The sequence below is a fragment of the Hibiscus syriacus genome, unplaced genomic scaffold (assembly GCF_006381635.1).
Source record: "Hibiscus syriacus cultivar Baekdansim isolate YM2019G1 unplaced genomic scaffold, ASM638163v2 tig00112217_pilon, whole genome shotgun sequence".
NCBI lineage: Eukaryota > Viridiplantae > Streptophyta > Magnoliopsida > Malvales > Malvaceae > Hibiscus > Hibiscus syriacus.
In genome coordinates, this window is record NW_024063270.1 from 169,971 (window position 1) to 179,453 (window position 9,483).

A 9,483-nucleotide genomic window follows, 5' to 3' on the forward strand; every position below is an offset into this window, starting at 1 on the left:
CAAATCATAGAGAAGTAGAGATAGGACGTTGATGTCACAGATGAGATGACAGATATGTTTTCATCTATCTTAGTTTTTCTTTGTTTCTCCAGTAGGTGTAAGTGCATGCATTCTTTATGCTGTCAAGCGAACTAGGTAGGAAAATTATTTGTGTAGACGATTCATGTGCGACTATCTACGTGCCTAGTTGGTGGGCCTTGGTAGAATAGACAATGCCTACCTTAAATATATTTTGAGGGCTTGGGTTAGACTCGATAGTCGACCTAAAGGAAGTTATTAGCACAAGTGTACTTTGACCTCAGGATTTTGGGTATAGAGATAGAAGAATAAGTGGTTGTTCCTTGTTGAATTGAAGACAAACTCTTAGAAAATGTTGAGCCACATAATCCTCCACCATTGTGTGTTCCCTAGGGGAATATTCGTATGGATTGTCAATTTAGATTTGAGACTTTAGAGATGTTTTTGCATTGCCAATAGAGGATTCGTGTAACTGACCCATAAAGAATTAATAATCCTAGTTCAGTTTTAGAGGTAGAGATCTCTACGAGATTATTGAGAATACCCAAGTTGTCGTAGAGAGCATGTCTATCACCTTGTTGCTAGAAATATCAAGATGTGTCTTAGTTAGTGCCAAGTCATTTTAGTTGCTAACTGGACGTAGAGGCCCTAAGTACTCGCGTTGAGTAAATTAGTCGAGTGTACATTCTGATTCATCAGTTCTAGAATTTCACCCTAGGTACTAATAGTATTATAGGTATGTTAGTGAGTTATGAATCTCAAGGTGTGGCGAGCCCTATGACGTCACCAGGATGCATTTTTGCATGAATAGTAAATAAATTAGCTAAGTGAGCCAAACCTCGCCAGTGATGGAATCATGTGGGTATATGAGTATGAGTTATATACAACACATAGCAGTATGCAGTAATGCGTAGTACCGTGGATTTTAGTTTTTCATATTAAAGGAGATCAAGTACGTTAATAATCTTTTGACTACATAGCCGTCATCGGATATCTCAATGATGGTAAGTTACAGTGAGTGCAAGATGTATAATCTCAGAATCCTTAAGTCAGAGTGCAGTTGCGAGGGACGTTCGCTTTGTGTAGTGTGCTCTCTGGGAGGGTTAAATGTTGCTAGTTTTGCTCGGTAAGTAGTCAATTTCTAATTAACATCTTAGATGTTCGATCAGGTGAGTAGTGCGTATGTAATCCAAAAGGAAAATAAGAAACAGTTAGGTATCATTGATGAGTATTGAATCACAGTAGGGTAGTAGAAGCGTAAAGATCGACGTTAAGAAGTTAAGAATTGTCATAATATCTTTGGTAGTCAACATCGGAATTGTGCATAGAAAGTACTCATAGGATCTTGACATGTAACATGATAAGTTACTTAAGTTCAACAAGTATCAGAGATTTATAGAATTATGCAATATGTCAGCTCGACTTAGTGGAGTTAGCCAATTAATGAGGCCAACAACAATAGTTTGTAATAGAGAATAACTTTGTCCTTATGAAATGTTTCGAGCTTTTGGTGTTAGATAACAAGAATGAGATTCTCTAACCTTGGGCCTCTCGAAGGTTGTTAAAGGTTCAGGGTAGGTAGCGCCCTTAGAAAATCATAGATCGATTTTACGAGTTCTGAGTTGTATGTCAAGTTGCAGGGACTTCTTCCTTGAGGATCAGATGTGATAAAGTTTTAGGTGCTTCTAGGCTTCTAAGTGTTTGACATAGGATTAAGTTGTTTTTTATATGAGCAAGTTTTGAATTAGGCCCAACTAGCCATAAAAAGGAGAATTTCGAATGGTAGGAGGATGAGAAGGGACAAAAAACATAATTACCCTATTTTAAACGATGAGAGCTTCTATATCTCATTTTATCTTTTGACCCTTATTTCTCTTCATTTCTTCTTCTCCATTCTTCCACCCAAGTACCATAGCTCAAAGTTAAGTTTTCAGCCTCTTTCACACTTTGATTTCATTCCAAATCCCTCCAGCAACATCATTTAAATGATTCAAAACCATGGGCTCTTTGTTTGCAAAAAAATGGTAGTTTTATCATCCAAGTCTTGGTAGAGAGTGATTGCTAGTTAAATAAGCTTCATTTTGGGATTCTTTAACCAAAGTAGTGTATTTTTAATAGTTTATGGTGTTAAAGCTTTCATAATCATGAAATTTTGTTGAGATTTGGGTTTGTAAGCATTTCTAGGGTTTTAAAGCATTTCTAGGGTTTATGTTTGATTTCATGATTAGATGATGAAATTTATGTAAAAAAAGGGTTTTTATGCCACTTTAAAACCCTAAGTAACTTCCTAAACCTTTAGCCCATGATTATGAACCAAAATAAAACATTTATGCTTCTTGATCTTAAATAAGTCATTTCTGGGTTTGAGTATAGATACTGCATGAACAATATTGATACTAGGTGAATTGAGATGAAATTTAGGGGTTTTAAATAGGGAGTATAGTTACTGCTGTGGAAAGTATCGATATTGCCCCTATAATATTGATAATCAAGGTATAGAGTATTGATACTAGGCATAATTTTTAGCAACAGAAGCCATTTTTGGTACCGTTACTTATAAGAGTATTGATACTTGACCATAGGGTATCAATACTACAAGTAGAGTATCGATATTATCCATTTTGAATGGTTAGATTTGACCTATTTAAGGCCCGTAAGAGCTAAGGGTGATCTGTAATGGTGGAACTTAGTTCGTGGAGGATATAAATGACGAAAGGGGACCAGAAACACTCGTAGGAGTGGGTTACAACCAGAGTAACCATAATAGGCGTAATGCATCCAAGTATCTTTAGTTGATCACGTAGCGAATATTTAAGAATGAATTATTGTTACAAAGGATGTATCGGTAAGCGATATGATGAAATAATCAGATTATGAAAGAGCAAAATCATGTACTACAAGAATGACAGAGAATAATGGACTGTATGTCCCTCTAATTCGAGGGTGAACCGAGGGAAAGTATGATAAGAGCGAATAGAGTATCGCTACCCAGTAATAAACTTGAATTAGGTATCATACTAGCCATTATCGCAACCAGTGAACAACAAACACAGTGATCGTCGAAAAATCATGAAACACATAGAGACCTCTTTAGAGACAGGAATAACTAAAATAACATTATGTAACGAATGACCAAAATAGAGCAAATTAATAAACTAACAGCAGTAATAGACTAACAAACTCTTGCATAACTGATAACTCCATAAAAAGACTATGTTTTCTATCTTTTTACTTAAGTTATTGTATGTCTAAAAGTCGTTGGCATAGCATATTAGTTGCATTTACTTGTATTTAGGTCATATTTGCATGTGGTGGATAAGTTTTGCCTAGGTAAGATTTTTTTGGCTTATCTGATACTACTGAGGAGGAAGGTTCTTTGTTGGCTGTGCTAATGCAGGAAATAATGAAAGAAGAGTTTATTTTCCAAGATAACAACTATTTCCCATGGCTAAAGGAACATAAGAAGACAACAGTGATGAATAGATTTATATCACCGAGGTAAGATTTATCTTATAGATATGATGTGGCTCAACAATTGCTGATGTCATTTGCCCAGCTTCACCCTCACGTGCAATCATGTCCTTCAAGAAATTAACCACTTGCAATCGCGATTCTATTTATAGCATGGGTAAGTCAATAAGGGTATTTAGGGAATATCTAAGGACACAAAACACTAGGAATTCCCATTATAAATACCCCATTATAGCTGCCTAGGAGGAGAAGCAAAAGGAAATGATTTACCTTAGGCGTAGAGTAAGCAGGTGTAGTACCTTATCTTCCATCGTTCCCCCACTTGACCATCCTTAGTGCCCTCTATAGCCGGACTTCATCGGAGCAATGACTAGGCCCTCGAGAGAGGCTAGCCACTAGAGCAGGCGTGGTGGTGGTCAGAATGTCATGGCAGAGCTCTATTTGGGAGTTTTTCTTCATTTGTTCTTAATTTTCGATTCTCTTAAAAGGGCTTGTACTTAAAGTTTAATTTCTTAGATGATATTTTCCACACCATGAATTGTTTTACTTGGTGTTGGTTATGGTTGCGATGAAATGTTATTTTATGTTTTTTAATGAAGAAGTTTATTTATGCTTAATATTGTTTTGTTCATCATTATAATATTTTACCTTAACACTGTAAGAGCTTCGAGAGATTGCCTGATGCCTAGACAAAACATTTCTAGATTTTGTAAGAGCTTTTGAGATATTTCAATCTTCTAGGAATAGATGCATAAATTGGAGAGAATTAGGGAAGATCTACGTGAACAACGAGACTGATCCGGGATGGTGAGTTTATAATCTGCCATAGAGATAAGGAGAGGGTTTCATTCGACTAAAAGGTGTAGTTACTTGAGTATGATAGGAAATGAATGTAGTTTACACTGAGGGGCATTGTCGCAACAACAGTTTGATAAACTAAGGGTTGTAGTTCATGCCGAGTAGTATTGTTGTAGCAACCGTCCTTGAATACTCTAGTAATCCTGTCAGGCAACTTGAGTATAGCTCACCAATTCATTCTAGACATAGGATAATTTTTCATCTTAGCAAAGACAACCCAAGTGCTCCGTAAAGAAGTCTACATGTGTGAGGTTTCTCTGAATATATTAAATTCAACACTTTTATACGCTTTAAAATTTTGATTAGTTTGCTTTTTCAATTTTTCCTTGCCTCAACTACACTTTTCTGCATCACATACTTTACAATAATTCTTTCTTAGACAATACTTTTCAATTAGTTTATTTCTTTTATTATTACTTATTTTTTGTTTCGACAAGAAATTTAGGACTAGTTGGTGATACCTAGATCTAGCTAAAGAAAAACATCAATAATTCTCATCAGTCCCTGTGGAGACAATACTCAACTCACTACTATATTAATTGCATCGATTGTGTACACTTTCACAAATTTGCTTGCCCTAACATATACATTTACAAGCGATCAAGTTTTTGGCGCCGTTGCCAGGGTTTGGCAACTGACAAAATTTTGATAATTTTTTCCATAGAAAAATTTTATATTTCTTGTCACATTTTTTTATTTAGTCTAACTTGTTTATTTTCTTATTTTATTTTGAAGGTTTTTGTCGTTGCATGACTCTAAGATCTGTTGGTGACCCATTAGAACCATTCATCCCTAAGATCGAACAGTCATTCAGACAAAGGTGATGTAACCAACGAGCCAGAGATTATATGAATCGACTGTAATATCAAGCTGATAACAATATTGGAGATCAGGAAGATCCCAATGTCATAGCAAATAATCTTCCTAGAGAGGTTGCAAGACCACGAGCAATACGAGATCACTTGAATCCGATTCTTGACGATCTCAACCCTAAAATCATGGCACCTAAAATACAGGCAACCCATTTTGAACTTAAACCGGTGATGTTCAACATGCTAAACTCCATCGGTCAATTTAGCGGCTTGCCTAATGAGGATGCTAGATAAATGTTCGTACATTCCTTAAAGTGTGTGATTCATTCAAGTAACAAGGAGTGCATAAAGATGTTCTGAAGCTTAAACTTTCCCCTATTCTCTACGCGACCGAGCAAGAGCTTGGCTTAGTGGAGTCTCTTCTGGATCAATGGAATCTTGGGCTGACTTATGCAAACGTTTTCTGTTTTGTTACAACCTGCCCAACATGCACATCCAGCTCTGCATCACATCTCAAGTTTTCGCCAAGGCAATGAGGAATTTATGTACGAGTACTGGGAAAGATAGAAAAGCATGCTTCGAAAGTGCACTAATCATGGATTCCATGACTGGACTCAGGTCATGATGTTTTACAATGGAGTCAATGCACCCACTCGCATGATGTTAGACATGTCGGTAAATGGCATTTTGCTAGATAAATCACCCGATGAAGCCTTTGATATCCTTGATAGGATAACCAATAAGGACTATCAATTCTCGTCTGTAAGACTTGGGATCGAAAGAAGAATATATGGGGCATATGAACTTGACAATAAGGATTCAGTTTCTACCCAACTTTCTGCTATAACCAACATGCTTAAAAATTTACAACGTTCCATCGAGGTGAAAAAAGTCAAGGTAACCAACTCAACATACATTCTATGTCGAGGAAAACATCATGAGAGTCAATGCCCAAAAAACCAGATTCCATCAATTTCGTGGGCAACTTTAATAGAAGCAACAACAATAACCCCTATTCTAATACATACAATCCGAGATGGCAACCATCTAAATTTTTCGTAGGGTAATCACGGGAATAACAATAATTATGCAGGCAATTTTAACATGCCACAACAAAACATTTCTGAACACTCAAGTTCGCAGCATCAACATAGACCATGGAAATGTAATAATAATAGTAACATATCTTCTTCAAATTTTAACACTATTAAAGTTTCATTGCAAGAATTTATGGCCTTAACAAAATATTTCAAGGCTTCAACAAAAACCTTGATTCACGAACACTCATCAACAATCAAGAATCGAAGTAATTTGTTGCAAAGCCAAACAACTCTATTACAAAGTCATAGCTCATCGTTGAGGGAATTAGAGAATCAAGTGGGGCAAAATGCCACAACAATCAGGTTACTACGTCTCAAGGAAAAGAGCAATATAATGTGCTCACATTGAGGAGTGATACTCAGATTAATCTTGAAGGTAAGTTTGGTGAGAGCAACCATAAAATTTTAGCCAAGGCACCACACATGAAGAATAAAAAATCAATCTGAGATTGCTAACACACAGAACTAGTTAAGGAGAAGGAAAGAAACAAGGGTTCGACAAGACAATACACTAATGGTGAAAATTTATTTGCCAAGGCAAAAGTTGCTTCACCACATGTAACAGATGAAGTTTGACCTCCACCACCTTTCCCTTAGCGGTTGTAGAAACATAATGACGAGAATAAGTTCAGAAAGTTTGTTGATGTCCTTGATCAGCTGCATATCAATGTTCTGTTACTTGAAGCCATTGAGCAGATGCCTTCTTATGCAAAATTTCTGAAAGACATTGTCAAAAAGAAGATAAAGGTAGAATGAATAGAAATTTTTACCACGACAACAAAATGTTGTTCTACAATGAGTAAACTACCACTAAAAAAATATTATGGTAGTTTTGTTATACCATGTTTTATCGATGATAGATATGTTGGAAGAGCTCTTTGTGACTAGGGGCCAAGCGTAAATCTGATGCCCAAGTCCATCTTTTTGAAACTTGGAATGGGTAATGCTCAACTAACCACCGTGATTCTACAACTAGCTGATCGATCACATGTTCGTCCCAAGGGAAGAATTGAAGATGTAATTGTTAAAGTGGATAAGTTTGTCTTTCCAGCTGATTTTCTCATTTTAGACTGTGAAACTGATGAAAATGCCCCTATTATCCTTAGACTCCCATTCTTAGCTACATGGCATATTCTAATAGATTGTGAGAGTTGAGAGTTCACAATGCGGGTGACTGATCAAAGCGTTACAATCCATGTCTTCAACACTCTTAAATACGTTGATGATTCTGAAGAATGTCATCACATTGAGGAACACAAAATCCTCCGGAAGGAAGACTGTGAAATTGTTGGACAAGTCGATGTTTTGCAATATGAGGAACACAACATTTGTTTCCACGGAAAAATTTTCCAGAACGAAGTAGACAAAAATCTCTGCCCAGTCGAAAGTTTCTCAACAGAAATAAATGAAAATCACACTGAGAGCAGAACACGTCCAGAGTTTGAGAAAAATTCATTGGAAGAAGAACAATCTAGTTTACTTCAAGCTAGACCAGGTAAGAGATTCGAACCCCTTGATTTCAATAAATTTATTCCCCCAAAAGCTTCACTACAACACGCACCTACCTTAGAACTCAAACAGTTGCCATCACATTTGAAATACACTTATTTAGGTAGTGATGAAACTTTACCGGTTATAATCTCGACTAATCTAACCCCCGAACAAGAGGGCAGTTTGTTGAATGTTTTGTCACAACACAGAAAAGCTCTTGGGTGGACCATGGCAGATTTAAAGGGAATCAACCCCACAATATGTATGCACAAGATCCAATTAGAAGACAACCATATCAATTCTATGGAACCACAAAGGAGACTTAACTCGATAATGAAAAAAGTGGTGATGAAGGAAATCATAAAATGGTTGGATGCTGGGGTGATTTATCCAATATTCGATAGTTCATAGGTCAGTCATGTGCAATGCATGCCAAAGAAGGGTGGTGTGATTGTGGTTAAGAATGAAAATGATGAGCTTTTGACCACAAGAACAATCACAGATTGATAGATATGTATGGATTATAGGAAGCTCAACAAGGCAACAAATAAATACCACTTTCCCCTCCCCTTCATTAATCAAATGCTTGATAGGTTAGCAGATAAGGCATTTTACTGTTTCCTTGATGGATATTCTGGATATAATCAGATCTCCATAGCACCGAAAAATATCAGGAGAAAACCACTTTCACCTTCCCATATGGTATCTATGCCTTTAGAAGAATGTCATTTGAACTATGTAATGCTCCAACAACTTTTCAGAGGTGTATGATGGCCATTTTCTCAGATATGGTGTAAGACTTCATGGAAATATTTACGGATGACTTCTCCATCTCCGACAATGACTTTGATCGATGCCTCGACAATTTATCTAAAGTGCTGAAGAGATGTGAAGAGTCATACCTTGTGATAAACTGGGAAAAATGTCATTTTATGGTGACTGAAGGAATTGTGTTGGGACAAAACATTTCTCGCCAAGGTATCAAATTGGATAAAGCCAAAGTGGATGTAATCGAGAATTTACCTTAACCCACCACTGTAAAGGGCATACGAAGTTTCCTAGGGCATACAGGATTCTACAGACGGTTCATCAAAGATTTTTCAAAAATTTCACAGCCCTTATTTTGCTACTTCAACAAAATTAATCGTTCGTGTTCAACAAGGAATGCCTCAACGCATTCACTAATATGAAGAAAAAACTTGCTTTGGCACCAATGGTTGTACCACCTGACTGGAATGCACATTTTGAGCTGATGTGTGATGCAAGTGACTATGCAGTAGGGGCAGTGCTAGGGCAAAAAAAAGATTTATCTAGCCAGGGCAGAAAAAAATTCAAACATGATGTACGCCACTATTACTGGGATGAATCATTCCTATTCAATCAATATGGCGACCAAATAATCCGCAGGTGTGTTTCTTAAGAAGAACATAAGAAGATCTTGTTTCATTGCCATTCATTCTCGTGCGGAGGGCACTTTGGTGGGATGGGGACTGTAGCAAAGGTCCTTCAATCTGACTTCTACTGGCCCACTTTGTTCAAGGATGCGTATGAATTCTATAAGTCATATGATCGATGTCAATGCACTGGGAGCATATCGAAGAGAAACGAGATGCCATGGAAATACATTTTGGAAGTAGAGCTCTTTGATGTATAGGGGATCAATTTTATGGGACATTTCCCCTTATCTTTTGGTAATCTATACATACTTTTGGCAGTAGACTACGTTTACAAAT